We start from the raw sequence: 14,864 nt of genomic DNA, 5'->3' as shown, positions 1-14,864 counted from the left end.
GTGCTCCAAGGTGCGGCGTGCACGTTGTCGGAGCCCGGTTTGCCCCGGGTGCGCACCTCGCCTGCACCTTGGCCGGGGTGGGCACCTTGGCTGGGTTTGCCCAGGGTGCGCTCCGAAGCGGGGTTACTGGAGCGCCCCCTCTTTTTTTGTCAGAGCGTTTGGTGGGGTTTCTCGCATTGGCTCTTCCCAGGCCCGGTTGTTGGGTGCGCTCCCACCCTGGCGCGCGCGAAGTTGGAAGTTGGGTTAATTGCCCGGGCGCGCACCTTCGCCAGGGTGGGCACCTTGGTGCGCACACCTTGGCTGGGCTGCGCACCAGGGCGGGCTCAAGATGGCACCAGCATTCCCTTTTTCTCACTATCTTTCAAAACGGAAATTTTAAAATCTCGTTTTTTTTTTGCCTTTTATGGAAATTAGTGAAGGCATCGCATCAAAGGTGCGCACCTCGCTGCCCACCTTGGTGTGCTCCGAGGTGCCCACCACGGTGCGCAACGCCGGTGCGAACCCGGGAGCGCCCCGATGTGTGCTCCAAGGTGCGGCGTGCACGAAGTCGGACCCCGGTTTGCCCCGGGTGCGCACCTCGCGTGCACCTTGGTGCGCACACCTTGGCTGGGTTGCGCGGCCTGGTGGGCACCATGGTGCGCACCAAGGAGCGCTCCGAAGTGTGCTCCAAGGTGCGGCGTGCACGAAGTCGGAGCCCGGTTTGCCCCGGGTACGCACCTCGCGTGCACCTTCGCCGGGGTGGGCACCTCGGCTGGGTTGCGCGCCCTGGTGCGCACCAAGGAGCGCTCCGAAGTGTGCTCCAAGGTGCGGCGTGCACGAAGTCGGAGCCCGGTTTGCCCCGGGTGCGCACCTTCGCCGCGGTGCGCACCATGGCGTGCACGAAGTCGGAGCCCGGTTTGCCCCGGGTGCGCACCTCGCGTGCACCTTCGGCGGGGTTGCGCGCCCTGGTGGGCACCATGGTGCGCACCAAGGAGCGCTCCGAAGTGTGCTCCAAGGTGCGGCGTGCACGAAGTCGGAGCCCGGTTTGCCCCGGGTGCGCACCTCGCGTGCACCTTCGGCGGGGTTGCGCGCCCTGGTGGGCACCATGGTGCGCACCAAGGAGCGCTCCGAAGTGTGCTCCAAGGTGCGGCGTGCACGAAGTCGGAGCCCGGTTTGCCCCGGGTGCGCACCTCGCGTGCACCTTCGCCGCGGTGGGCACCATGGCGTGCACGAAGTCGGAGCCCGGTTTGCCCCGGGTGCGCACCTCGCGTGCACCTTCGCCGGGGTGGGCACCTCGGCTGGGTTGCGCGCCCTGGTGCGCACCAAGGAGCGCTCCGAAGTGTGCTCCAAGGTGCGGCGTGCACGAAGTCGGAGCCCGGTTTGCCCCGGGTGCGCACCTCGCGTGCACCTTCGCCAGGGTGGGCACCTCGGTGCGCACACCTTCTCAATGTTTTCTTGCCTTTTCTGGAAATTGGTGAAGGCAGCGCATCAAAGGTGCGCACCTCGGTGTGCTCCGAGGTGCGAACCCGAGAGCGCTCCGAGGTGCCCACGAAGTCGAAAGTCGGGTTAATTGCATTGTTTTCCCCGGGTGCGCTCCGAGGTGCGCAACATCGGCGCGCACCAAGGAGGGCTCCGAAGTGTGCTCCAAGGTGCGCACGATGGCGTGCACCTCTGGTGCGCACGATTCGGAGCTCGGTTTGACCGGGGTGCGCACACCTTGGCTGGGTTGCGCACCTTTTGTGCGCTCCAAGGTGCGCACGAAGTCGGAGCTCGGTTTGCCCCGGGTGCGCACCTTCGCCAGGGTGCGCACCTTGATGCGCACGCCTTGGCTGGGCTGCGCACCTTGGTGGGCGCCATGGTGCGCACCTTTCGTGCGCTCCAAGGTGCGCACGAAGTCGGAGCTCGGTTTGCCCCGGGTGCGCACCTTGGTGGGCGCCATGGTGCACTCCGAGGTGCCCAAGATTGGTGCGCACCAAGGAGCGCTCCGAAGTGCGCTCCAAGGTGCGCGCGAAGTCGAAAGTTGGGTTAATTGTCCGGTTTGCCTCGGGTGCGCACCTTGCGTGCACCTTCGCCAGGGTGGGCGCCTTGGTGCGCACACCTTGGCTGGGCTGCGCACACCTTGGCACCCGCGTTTCCTTCATTTTAAATTTTTTTTTTTTACAATCTCTCAAGTGGGAAATTCTATAATCTCAACTTTTTTTGCCTTTTCAGGAAACTTTTGAATGGAGCGCATCATTGGTGCGCTCCGAAGTGTGCTCCAAAGCTCTCTCCAGCTGCGTGCACCTGCCCCGGCCGCGCACCCGGCCCCGCCCAGCTTCGCTCACCTGTCCCGGGCGTCTGGTGCGGAACCTTAGAGTAAGAAACATCACCGTGCACCTTGGCCAACGTGCGCGACTCGACCGAGCGCGCACTGGCCGAGGTGCACACCGATTTCACCTGGGTGCGCGCGCAGCACCTCGGGCGCACCGGGGTGCGCGCACAACGCCCGGGTTGCACCGTGGCCTGTGTGCTCGGGGCGCCTCGGGTGCGCGCTCGGTGTCGCCCCCGCAGCGCGCGGTAGTGCGGGCAGCGCACCCCGGCCCGGCCCGGCCCCGACGAGAACGCAAACGGGCAAAAGGTTTATTCAAATAGCATTGCGACGCCCGGCGAAAAACTAAAAAAGGGTGCAACACCGGGACTTCCCGGGAGGTCACCCATCCCAGTACTACTCCGGCCCAAGCGCGCTTAACTGCGGAGTTCTGATGGGATCCGGTGCACTAACGCTGGTATGATCGCACCCGTTATGAGCTTGTCGCAGTGTGTACTTAGCAAACCGCGACCCACGTGCGAATCCACCCCGGCCACCCACCCCCGTCGAGGTGCACACCCTCCCTCGCGAAGTGCGCCCCGTTCGCCAAGTGTGAGCCCTGCCCGGGTGCGCGCACCTTGCTAGGGCGTCGGGTGTGCACCCGGCCCGGCCTACGTGCGTGCACCTGGAGGGGGCGTCGTGTGCGTGCAGTGTCCCGTCTGCAACGCGGTGCCCACACACCACCTCGGGCGCAACGACCTGCGCTCACATGTGGGCCGAGTGCACCTTGGTGCATGTTCGGGGCGCCTCGGGTGCACGCTCGATCTTGCCCCGGTGCACCAAGGCGCTCGGTTTGCCCCGGGTGCGCACTTGGTGCAAGGTGGGCACCCAAAATAGGGATCAAGCACCAAAACACAAGTTTCGGGATGCAAAATGGGACCCAAGGACCACAAATGCGTTCCAAGACCCATGATGGGTCCACGAGAACAAAAATGTGTTCCGAGACTTAATAAACAAATATTGGGTTTTAGGAGAAGAAACATGCTCTGATGCCCAAAACGAGAATCGACCCCGAAAAGGCCACAGGCCAAAAGTGGGATGCGAGACAAAAAAAAATGGGACCCGAGGACCAAAATTGGGTTCCCAGGTCGAAGACAGGGCAACCGGACAAGAAACGACCTCTAAGGCTCGAAATGAGTCCCGACGACTAAAACTTGACAAGAAGCACCCATCAGGCACCCAACTCGACACCCATGGGATGCCGACCCACCCGGGCTTCCACCTAGCACACCTTGGCACCCACCCACCCTCGCACCCAACCTCGCACCCAACTTAGCACCTTTGAACCCACATTGGCACTCACCCTGACCCTGGCACCTTGGAACCCACATTGGCACTCACCTTGACCCTGGCACCCACCTTTGCACTCACCTTGGGACCCACCCTGGCTCCCACCTCGGCACCCACCCAGACACCCACCTTGGTTCCTTGGCACCCACCTTGGATCCTTGGCACCCACCCCGACACCCACCTTGGCACGCAACTTGGCTACTTGCCACCCACCTTGGCTCCTTGACGCCCACCCCGACAACCACCCCGTGACCTACCCTGGCTAGGGTTGGTGCACACCCACCCTGGTGCCCACCTTGGCACCCACCCTATGACCCACCTTGGCACGCACCTTAGTACCCACCCCGTTACCCACCCTAGGACCCACCCCGTGACCCACCTTGGCCAGGGTGGGTGCCTTGGTGCGCACAACTTGCCTGGGCTGCACACCAGGGCGGGCTCAAGATGGCACCCGCGTTCCGTTTTTTTCACTATCTTTCAAAACGGAAATTTTAAAATCTCATTTTTTTCTTTTTTTTGCCTTTTCTGGAAATTAGTGAAGGCAGCGCATCAAAGGTGCGCAATGCTGGTGCGAACCCGGGAGCGCTCCGATGTGTGCTCCAAGGTGCGGCGTGCACGAAGTCCGAGCCCGGTTTGCCCCGGGTGCGCACCTCGCGTGCACCTTCGCCGGGGTGAGCACCTTGGCTGGGTTGCGCGCCCTGGTGCGTACCAAGGAGCGCTCTGAAGTGTGCTCCAAGGTGCGGCGTGCACGAAGTCGGAGCCCGGTTTGCCCCGGGTGTGCACCTCGGGTGCGCACCTCGCGTGCACCTTCGCTGCGGTGGGCACCTTGGCTGGGTTGCGCGCCTTGGTGGGCACCATGCAGTGCACGAAGTCGGAGCCCGGTTTGCCCCGGGCGCGCACCTCCGCCAGGGTGGGCACCTTGGTGCGCACAACTTGCCTGGGCTGCGCATCAGGAAGGGCTCAAGATGGCACCCGCGTTCCGTTTTTTTCACTATCTTTCAGAACGGAAATTTTAAAATATCGTTTTTTTTTGCCTTTTCTGGAAATTAGTGAAGGCAGCGCATCAAAGGTGCGCAACGCTGGTGCGAACCTGGGAGCGCTCCGATGTGTGCTCCAAGGTGCGGCGTGCACGAAGTCGGAGCCCGGTTTGCCTCGGGTGCGCCCTGGTGGGCACCATGGTGCGCACCAAGGAGCGCTCCGAAGTGTGCTCCAAGGTGCGGCCTGCACGAAGTCGGAGCCCGGTTTGCCCCGGGTGTGCACCTCGGGTGGGCACCTTGGTGCGCATGCCTTGCCTGGGCTGCGCACCAGGGCGGGCTCAAGATGGCACCCGCGTTCCTTTTTTTTCACTATCTTTCAAAACGGAAATTTTAAAATCTCATTTTTTTTTGCCTTTTTCTGGAAATTAGTGAAGGCAGCGCATCAAAGGTGCGCACCTCGCTGCCCACCACGGTGCGCAACGCCGGTGGGCACCCGGGAGTGCTTCGAAGTGTGCTCCAAGGTGCTGCGTGCACGTTGTCGGAGCCCGGTTTGCCCCGGGTGCGCACCTCGCGTGCACCTTCGTCGGGGTGGGCACCTTGGCTTGGTTTGCCCCGGCTGCGCTCCGAAGCGGGGTTATTGGAGCGCCGCCTCTTTTTTTGTCGGAGCGTTTGGTGGGGTTTCTCGCATTGGCTCTTCCGAGGCCCGGTTGCCACCCTGGCGCGCACGAAGTCGGAAGTAGGGTTAATTGCCCGGGTGCGCACCTTTGCCAGGGTGGCACCTTACCTGGGCTGCGCACCAGGGCGGGCTCAAGATGGCACGCGCGTTCCGTTTTTTTCACTATCTTTCAAAACGGAAATTTTAAAATCTCCTTTTTTTTTTGCCTTTTCTGGAAATTAGTGAAGGCAGCGCATCAAAGGTGCGCACCTCGCTGCCCACCTTGGTGTGCTCTGAGGTGCGCACCCGGGAGCGCTACGAAGTGTGCTCCAAGGTGCGGCGTGCACGTTGTCGGAGCCCGGTTTGCCCCGGGTGCGCACCTCGCCTGCACCTTGGCCGGGGTGGGCACCTTGGCTGGGTTTGCCCAGGGTGCGCTCCGAAGCGGGGTTACTGGAGCGCCCCCTCTTTTTTTGTCAGAGAGTTTGGTGGGGTTTCTCGCATTGGCTCTTCCCAGGCCCGGTTGTTGGGTGCGCTCCCACCCTGGCGCGCGCGAAGTTGGAAGTTGGGTTAATTGCCCGGGCGCGCACCTTCGCCAGGGTGGGCACCTTGGTGCGCAAACCTTGGCTGGGCTGCGCACCAGGGCGGGCTCAAGATGGCACCAGCATTCCCTTTTTCTCACTATCTTTCAAAACGGAAATTTTAAAATCTCGTTTTTTTTTTGCCTTTTATGGAAATTAGTGAAGGCATCGCATCAAAGGTGCGCACCTCGCTGCCCACCTTGGTGTGCTCCGAGGTGCCCACCACGGTGCGCAACGCCGGTGCGAACCCGGGAGCGCCCCGATGTGTGCTCCAAGGTGCGGCGTGCACGAAGTCGGACCCCGGTTTGCCCCGGGTGCGCACCTCGCGTGCACCTTGGTGCGCACACCTTGGCTGGGTTGCGCGGCCTGGTGGGCACCATGGTGCGCACCAAGGAGCGCTCCGAAGTGTGCTCCAAGGTGCGGCGTGCACGAAGTCGGAGCCCGGTTTGCCCCGGGTGCGCACCTTCGCCGCGGTGGGCACCATGGCGTGCACGAAGTCGGAGCCCGGTTTGCCCCGGGTGCGCACCTCGCGTGCACCTTCGCCGGGGTGGGCACCTCGGCTGGGTTGCGCGCCCTGGTGCGCACCAAGGAGCGCTCTGAAGTGTGCTCCAAGGTGCGGCGTGCACGAAGTCGGAGCCCGGTTTGCCCCGGGTGTGCACCTCGCGTGCACCTTCGCTGCGGTGGGCACCTTGGCTGGGTTGCGCGCCTTGGTGGGCACCATGCAGTGCACGAAGTCGGAGCCCGGTTTGCCCCGGGCGCGCACCTCCGCCAGGGTGGGCACCTTGGTGCGCACAACTTGCCTGGGCTGCGCACCAGGAAGGGCTCAAGATGGCACCCGCGTTCCGTTTTTTTCACTATCTTTCAGAACGGAAATTTTAAAATATCGTTTTTTTTTGCCTTTTCTGGAAATTAGTGAAGGCAGCGCATCAAAGGTGCGCAACGCTGGTGCGAACCTGGGAGCGCTCCGATGTGTGCTCCAAGGTGCGGCGTGCACGAAGTCGGACCCCGGTTTGCCCCGGGTGCGCACCTCGCGTGCACCTTGGTGCGCACACCTTGGCTGGGTTGCGCGCCCTGGTGGGCACCATGGTGCGCACCAAGGAGCGCTCCGAAGTGTGCTCCAAGGTGCGGCGTGCACGAAGTCGGAGCCCGGTTTGCCCCGGGTGCGCACCTCGCGTGCACCTTCGCCGCGGTGGGCACCATGGCGTGCACGAAGTCGGAGCCCGGTTTGCCCCGGGTGCGCACCTCGCGTGCACCTTCGCCGGGGTGGGCACCTTAGTGTGCAGACCTTGGCTGGGTTGCGCGCCCTGGTGGGCACCATGGTGCGCACCAAGGAGCGCTCCGAAGTGTGCTCCAAGGTGCGGCCTGCACGAAGTCGGAGCCCGGTTTGCCCCGGGTGTGCACCTCGGGTGGGCACCTTGGTGCGCATGCCTTGCCTGGGCTGCGCACCAGGGCGGGCTCAAGATGGCACCCGCGTTCCTTTTTTTTCACTATCTTTCAAAACGGAAATTTTAAAATCTCATTTTTTTTTGCCTTTTTCTGGAAATTAGTGAAGGCAGCGCATCAAAGGTGCGCACCTCGCTGCCCACCACGGTGCGCAACGCCGGTGGGCACCCGGGAGTGCTTCGAAGTGTGCTCCAAGGTGCTGCGTGCACGTTGTCGGAGCCCGGTTTGCCCCGGGTGCGCACCTCGCGTGCACCTTCGTCGGGGTGGGCACCTTGGCTGGGTTTGCCCCGGCTGCGCTCCGAAGCGGGGTTATTGGAGCGCCGCCTCTTTTTTTGTCGGAGCGTTTGGTGGGGTTTCTCGCATTGGCTCTTCCGAGGCCCGGTTGCCACCCTGGCGCGCACGAAGTCGGAAGTAGGGTTAATTGCCCGGGTGCGCACCTTTGCCAGGGTGGGCACCTTACCTGGGCTGCGCACCAGGGCGGGCTCAAGATGGCACGCGCGTTCCGTTTTTTTCACTATCTTTCAAAACGGAAATTTTAAAATCTCCTTTTTTTTTTGCCTTTTCTGGAAATTAGTGAAGGCAGCGCATCAAAGGTGCGCACCTCGCTGCCCACCTTGGTGTGCTCTGAGGTGCGCACCCGGGAGCGCTACGAAGTGTGCTCCAAGGTGCGGCGTGCACGTTGTCGGAGCCCGGTTTGCCCCGGGTGCGCACCTCGCCTGCACCTTGGCCGGGGTGGGCACCTTGGCTGGGTTTGCCCAGGGTGCGCTCCGAAGCGGGGTTACTGGAGCGCCCCCTCTTTTTTTGTCAGAGCGTTTGGTGGGGTTTCTCGCATTGGCTCTTCCCAGGCCCGGTTGTTGGGTGCGCTCCCACCCTGGCGCGCGCGAAGTTGGAAGTTGGGTTAATTGCCCGGGCGCGCACCTTCGCCAGGGTGGGCACCTTGGTGCGCACACCTTGGCTGGGCTGCGCACCAGGGCGGGCTCAAGATGGCACCAGCATTCCCTTTTTCTCACTATCTTTCAAAACGGAAATTTTAAAATCTCGTTTTTTTTTTGCCTTTTATGGAAATTAGTGAAGGCATCGCATCAAAGGTGCGCACCTCGCTGCCCACCTTGGTGTGCTCCGAGGTGCCCACCACGGTGCGCAACGCCGGTGCGAACCCGGGAGCGCCCCGATGTGTGCTCCAAGGTGCGGCGTGCACGAAGTCGGACCCCGGTTTGCCCCGGGTGCGCACCTCGCGTGCACCTTGGTGCGCACACCTTGGCTGGGTTGCGCGGCCTGGTGGGCACCATGGTGCGCACCAAGGAGCGCTCCGAAGTGTGCTCCAAGGTGCGGCGTGCACGAAGTCGGAGCCCGGTTTGCCCCGGGTACGCACCTCGCGTGCACCTTCGCCGGGGTGGGCACCTCGGCTGGGTTGCGCGCCCTGGTGCGCACCAAGGAGCGCTCCGAAGTGTGCTCCAAGGTGCGGCGTGCACGAAGTCGGAGCCCGGTTTGCCCCGGGTGCGCACCTTCGCCGCGGTGCGCACCATGGCGTGCACGAAGTCGGAGCCCGGTTTGCCCCGGGTGCGCACCTCGCGTGCACCTTCGGCGGGGTTGCGCGCCCTGGTGGGCACCATGGTGCGCACCAAGGAGCGCTCCGAAGTGTGCTCCAAGGTGCGGCGTGCACGAAGTCGGAGCCCGGTTTGCCCCGGGTGCGCACCTCGCGTGCACCTTCGGCGGGGTTGCGCGCCCTGGTGGGCACCATGGTGCGCACCAAGGAGCGCTCCGAAGTGTGCTCCAAGGTGCGGCGTGCACGAAGTCGGAGCCCGGTTTGCCCCGGGTGCGCACCTCGCGTGCACCTTCGCCGCGGTGGGCACCATGGCGTGCACGAAGTCGGAGCCCGGTTTGCCCCGGGTGCGCACCTCGCGTGCACCTTCGCCGGGGTGGGCACCTCGGCTGGGTTGCGCGCCCTGGTGCGCACCAAGGAGCGCTCCGAAGTGTGCTCCAAGGTGCGGCGTGCACGAAGTCGGAGCCCGGTTTGCCCCGGGTGCGCACCTCGCGTGCACCTTCGCCAGGGTGGGCACCTCGGTGCGCACACCTTCTCAATGTTTTCTTGCCTTTTCTGGAAATTGGTGAAGGCAGCGCATCAAAGGTGCGCACCTCGGTGTGCTCCGAGGTGCGAACCCGAGAGCGCTCCGAGGTGCCCACGAAGTCGAAAGTCGGGTTAATTGCATTGTTTTCCCCGGGTGCGCTCCGAGGTGCGCAACATCGGCGCGCACCAAGGAGGGCTCCGAAGTGTGCTCCAAGGTGCGCACGATGGCGTGCACCTCTGGTGCGCACGATTCGGAGCTCGGTTTGACCGGGGTGCGCACACCTTGGCTGGGTTGCGCACCTTTTGTGCGCTCCAAGGTGCGCACGAAGTCGGAGCTCGGTTTGCCCCGGGTGCGCACCTTCGCCAGGGTGCGCACCTTGATGCGCACGCCTTGGCTGGGCTGCGCACCTTGGTGGGCGCCATGGTGCGCACCTTTCGTGCGCTCCAAGGTGCGCACGAAGTCGGAGCTCGGTTTGCCCCGGGTGCGCACCTTGGTGGGCGCCATGGTGCACTCCGAGGTGCCCAAGATTGGTGCGCACCAAGGAGCGCTCCGAAGTGCGCTCCAAGGTGCGCGCGAAGTCGAAAGTTGGGTTAATTGTCCGGTTTGCCTCGGGTGCGCACCTTGCGTGCACCTTCGCCAGGGTGGGCGCCTTGGTGCGCACACCTTGGCTGGGCTGCGCACACCTTGGCACCCGCGTTTCCTTCATTTTAAATTTTTTTTTTTTACAATCTCTCAAGTGGGAAATTCTATAATCTCAACTTTTTTTGCCTTTTCAGGAAACTTTTGAATGGAGCGCATCATTGGTGCGCTCCGAAGTGTGCTCCAAAGCTCTCTCCAGCTGCGTGCACCTGCCCCGGCCGCGCACCCGGCCCCGCCCAGCTTCGCTCACCTGTCCCGGGCGTCTGGTGCGGAACCTTAGAGTAAGAAACATCACCGTGCACCTTGGCCAACGTGCGCGACTCGACCGAGCGCGCACTGGCCGAGGTGCACACCGATTTCACCTGGGTGCGCGCGCAGCACCTCGGGCGCACCGGGGTGCGCGCACAACGCCCGGGTTGCACCGTGGCCTGTGTGCTCGGGGCGCCTCGGGTGCGCGCTCGGTGTCGCCCCCGCGCGCGCGGTAGTGCGGGCAGCGCACCCCGGCCCGGCCCGGCCCCGACGAGAACGCAAACGGGCAAAAGGTTTATTCAAATAGCATTGCGACGCCCGGCGAAAAACTAAAAAAGGGTGCAACACCGGGACTTCCCGGGAGGTCACCCATCCCAGTACTACTCCGGCCCAAGCGCGCTTAACTGCGGAGTTCTGATGGGATCCGGTGCACTAACGCTGGTATGATCGCACCCGTTATGAGCTTGTCGCAGTGTGTACTTAGCAAACCGCGACCCACGTGCGAATCCACCCCGGCCACCCACCCCCGTCGAGGTGCACACCCTCCCTCGCGAAGTGCGCCCCGTTCGCCAAGTGTGAGCCCTGCCCGGGTGCGCGCACCTTGCTAGGGCGTCGGGTGTGCACCCGGCCCGGCCTACGTGCGTGCACCTGGAGGGGGCGTCGTGTGCGTGCAGTGTCCCGTCTGCAACGCGGTGCCCACACACCACCTCGGGCGCAACGACCTGCGCTCACATGTGGGCCGAGTGCACCTTGGTGCATGTTCGGGGCGCCTCGGGTGCACGCTCGATCTTGCCCCGGTGCACCAAGGCGCTCGGTTTGCCCCGGGTGCGCACTTGGTGCAAGGTGGGCACCCAAAATAGGGATCAAGCACCAAAACACAAGTTTCGGGATGCAAAATGGGACCCAAGGACCACAAATGCGTTCCAAGACCCATGATGGGTCCACGAGAACAAAAATGTGTTCCGAGACTTAATAAACAAATATTGGGTTTTAGGAGAAGAAACATGCTCTGATGCCCAAAACGAGAATCGACCCCGAAAAGGCCACAGGCCAAAAGTGGGATGCGAGACAAAAAAAAATGGGACCCGAGGACCAAAATTGGGTTCCCAGGTCGAAGACAGGGCAACCGGACAAGAAACGACCTCTAAGGCTCGAAATGAGTCCCGACGACTAAAACTTGACAAGAAGCACCCATCAGGCACCCAACTCGACACCCATGGGATGCCGACCCACCCGGGCTTCCACCTAGCACACCTTGGCACCCACCCACCCTCGCACCCAACCTCGCACCCAACTTAGCACCTTTGAACCCACATTGGCACTCACCCTGACCCTGGCACCTTGGAACCCACATTGGCACTCACCTTGACCCTGGCACCCACCTTTGCACTCACCTTGGGACCCACCCTGGCTCCCACCTCGGCACCCACCCAGACACCCACCTTGGTTCCTTGGCACCCACCTTGGATCCTTGGCACCCACCCCGACACCCACCTTGGCACGCAACTTGGCTACTTGCCACCCACCTTGGCTCCTTGACGCCCACCCCGACAACCACCCCGTGACCTACCCTGGCTAGGGTTGGTGCACACCCACCCTGGTGCCCACCTTGGCACCCACCCTATGACCCACCTTGGCACGCACCTTAGTACCCACCCCGTTACCCACCCTAGGACCCACCCCGTGACCCACCTTGGCCAGGGTGGGTGCCTTGGTGCGCACAACTTGCCTGGGCTGCACACCAGGGCGGGCTCAAGATGGCACCCGCGTTCCGTTTTTTTCACTATCTTTCAAAACGGAAATTTTAAAATCTCATTTTTTTCTTTTTTTTGCCTTTTCTGGAAATTAGTGAAGGCAGCGCATCAAAGGTGCGCAATGCTGGTGCGAACCCGGGAGCGCTCCGATGTGTGCTCCAAGGTGCGGCGTGCACGAAGTCCGAGCCCGGTTTGCCCCGGGTGCGCACCTCGCGTGCACCTTCGCCGGGGTGAGCACCTTGGCTGGGTTGCGCGCCCTGGTGCGTACCAAGGAGCGCTCTGAAGTGTGCTCCAAGGTGCGGCGTGCACGAAGTCGGAGCCCGGTTTGCCCCGGGTGTGCACCTCGGGTGCGCACCTCGCGTGCACCTTCGCTGCGGTGGGCACCTTGGCTGGGTTGCGCGCCTTGGTGGGCACCATGCAGTGCACGAAGTCGGAGCCCGGTTTGCCCCGGGCGCGCACCTCCGCCAGGGTGGGCACCTTGGTGCGCACAACTTGCCTGGGCTGCGCATCAGGAAGGGCTCAAGATGGCACCCGCGTTCCGTTTTTTTCACTATCTTTCAGAACGGAAATTTTAAAATATCGTTTTTTTTTGCCTTTTCTGGAAATTAGTGAAGGCAGCGCATCAAAGGTGCGCAACGCTGGTGCGAACCTGGGAGCGCTCCGATGTGTGCTCCAAGGTGCGGCGTGCACGAAGTCGGAGCCCGGTTTGCCTCGGGTGCGCCCTGGTGGGCACCATGGTGCGCACCAAGGAGCGCTCCGAAGTGTGCTCCAAGGTGCGGCCTGCACGAAGTCGGAGCCCGGTTTGCCCCGGGTGTGCACCTCGGGTGGGCACCTTGGTGCGCATGCCTTGCCTGGGCTGCGCACCAGGGCGGGCTCAAGATGGCACCCGCGTTCCTTTTTTTTCACTATCTTTCAAAACGGAAATTTTAAAATCTCATTTTTTTTTGCCTTTTTCTGGAAATTAGTGAAGGCAGCGCATCAAAGGTGCGCACCTCGCTGCCCACCACGGTGCGCAACGCCGGTGGGCACCCGGGAGTGCTTCGAAGTGTGCTCCAAGGTGCTGCGTGCACGTTGTCGGAGCCCGGTTTGCCCCGGGTGCGCACCTCGCGTGCACCTTCGTCGGGGTGGGCACCTTGGCTTGGTTTGCCCCGGCTGCGCTCCGAAGCGGGGTTATTGGAGCGCCGCCTCTTTTTTTGTCGGAGCGTTTGGTGGGGTTTCTCGCATTGGCTCTTCCGAGGCCCGGTTGCCACCCTGGCGCGCACGAAGTCGGAAGTAGGGTTAATTGCCCGGGTGCGCACCTTTGCCAGGGTGGCACCTTACCTGGGCTGCGCACCAGGGCGGGCTCAAGATGGCACGCGCGTTCCGTTTTTTTCACTATCTTTCAAAACGGAAATTTTAAAATCTCCTTTTTTTTTTGCCTTTTCTGGAAATTAGTGAAGGCAGCGCATCAAAGGTGCGCACCTCGCTGCCCACCTTGGTGTGCTCTGAGGTGCGCACCCGGGAGCGCTACGAAGTGTGCTCCAAGGTGCGGCGTGCACGTTGTCGGAGCCCGGTTTGCCCCGGGTGCGCACCTCGCCTGCACCTTGGCCGGGGTGGGCACCTTGGCTGGGTTTGCCCAGGGTGCGCTCCGAAGCGGGGTTACTGGAGCGCCCCCTCTTTTTTTGTCAGAGAGTTTGGTGGGGTTTCTCGCATTGGCTCTTCCCAGGCCCGGTTGTTGGGTGCGCTCCCACCCTGGCGCGCGCGAAGTTGGAAGTTGGGTTAATTGCCCGGGCGCGCACCTTCGCCAGGGTGGGCACCTTGGTGCGCAAACCTTGGCTGGGCTGCGCACCAGGGCGGGCTCAAGATGGCACCAGCATTCCCTTTTTCTCACTATCTTTCAAAACGGAAATTTTAAAATCTCGTTTTTTTTTTGCCTTTTATGGAAATTAGTGAAGGCATCGCATCAAAGGTGCGCACCTCGCTGCCCACCTTGGTGTGCTCCGAGGTGCCCACCACGGTGCGCAACGCCGGTGCGAACCCGGGAGCGCCCCGATGTGTGCTCCAAGGTGCGGCGTGCACGAAGTCGGACCCCGGTTTGCCCCGGGTGCGCACCTCGCGTGCACCTTGGTGCGCACACCTTGGCTGGGTTGCGCGGCCTGGTGGGCACCATGGTGCGCACCAAGGAGCGCTCCGAAGTGTGCTCCAAGGTGCGGCGTGCACGAAGTCGGAGCCCGGTTTGCCCCGGGTGCGCACCTTCGCCGCGGTGGGCACCATGGCGTGCACGAAGTCGGAGCCCGGTTTGCCCCGGGTGCGCACCTCGCGTGCACCTTCGCCGGGGTGGGCACCTCGGCTGGGTTGCGCGCCCTGGTGCGCACCAAGGAGCGCTCTGAAGTGTGCTCCAAGGTGCGGCGTGCACGAAGTCGGAGCCCGGTTTGCCCCGGGTGTGCACCTCGCGTGCACCTTCGCTGCGGTGGGCACCTTGGCTGGGTTGCGCGCCTTGGTGGGCACCATGCAGTGCACGAAGTCGGAGCCCGGTTTGCCCCGGGCGCGCACCTCCGCCAGGGTGGGCACCTTGGTGCGCACAACTTGCCTGGGCTGCGCACCAGGAAGGGCTCAAGATGGCACCCGCGTTCCGTTTTTTTCACTATCTTTCAGAACGGAAATTTTAAAATATCGTTTTTTTTTGCCTTTTCTGGAAATTAGTGAAGGCAGCGCATCAAAGGTGCGCAACGCTGGTGCGAACCTGGGAGCGCTCCGATGTGTGCTCCAAGGTGCGGCGTGCACGAAGTCGGACCCCGGTTTGCCCCGGGTGCGCACCTCGCGTGCACCTTGGTGCGCACACCTTGGCTGGGTTGCGCGCCCTGGTGGGCACCATGGTGCGCACCAAGGAGCGCTCCGAAGTGTG

General features: G+C 62.9%; 2 non-coding genes across 2 annotated transcripts; both read right to left on the bottom strand.

Moving 5' to 3' along the window:
- Positions 1-2,639: 2,639 nt before the first annotated feature.
- Positions 2,640-2,758, bottom strand: LOC131866002 (5S ribosomal RNA). The gene has a single exon (XR_009364636.1). It is a non-coding gene; the product is annotated as a 5S ribosomal RNA (ribosomal RNA).
- A 7,804-nt stretch (positions 2,759-10,562) lies between these two features.
- On the bottom strand, positions 10,563-10,681 carry LOC131866001 (5S ribosomal RNA). The gene has a single exon (XR_009364635.1). It is a non-coding gene; the product is annotated as a 5S ribosomal RNA (ribosomal RNA).
- Between the last annotated feature and the right edge of the window lie 4,183 nt (positions 10,682-14,864).

The sequence above is a fragment of the Cryptomeria japonica genome, unplaced genomic scaffold (genome assembly GCF_030272615.1).
Source record: "Cryptomeria japonica unplaced genomic scaffold, Sugi_1.0 HiC_scaffold_128, whole genome shotgun sequence".
In the NCBI taxonomy this organism is placed as follows: Eukaryota; Viridiplantae; Streptophyta; class Pinopsida; order Cupressales; family Cupressaceae; genus Cryptomeria; species Cryptomeria japonica.
This window is presented reverse-complemented; position numbering and strand designations above follow the sequence as displayed.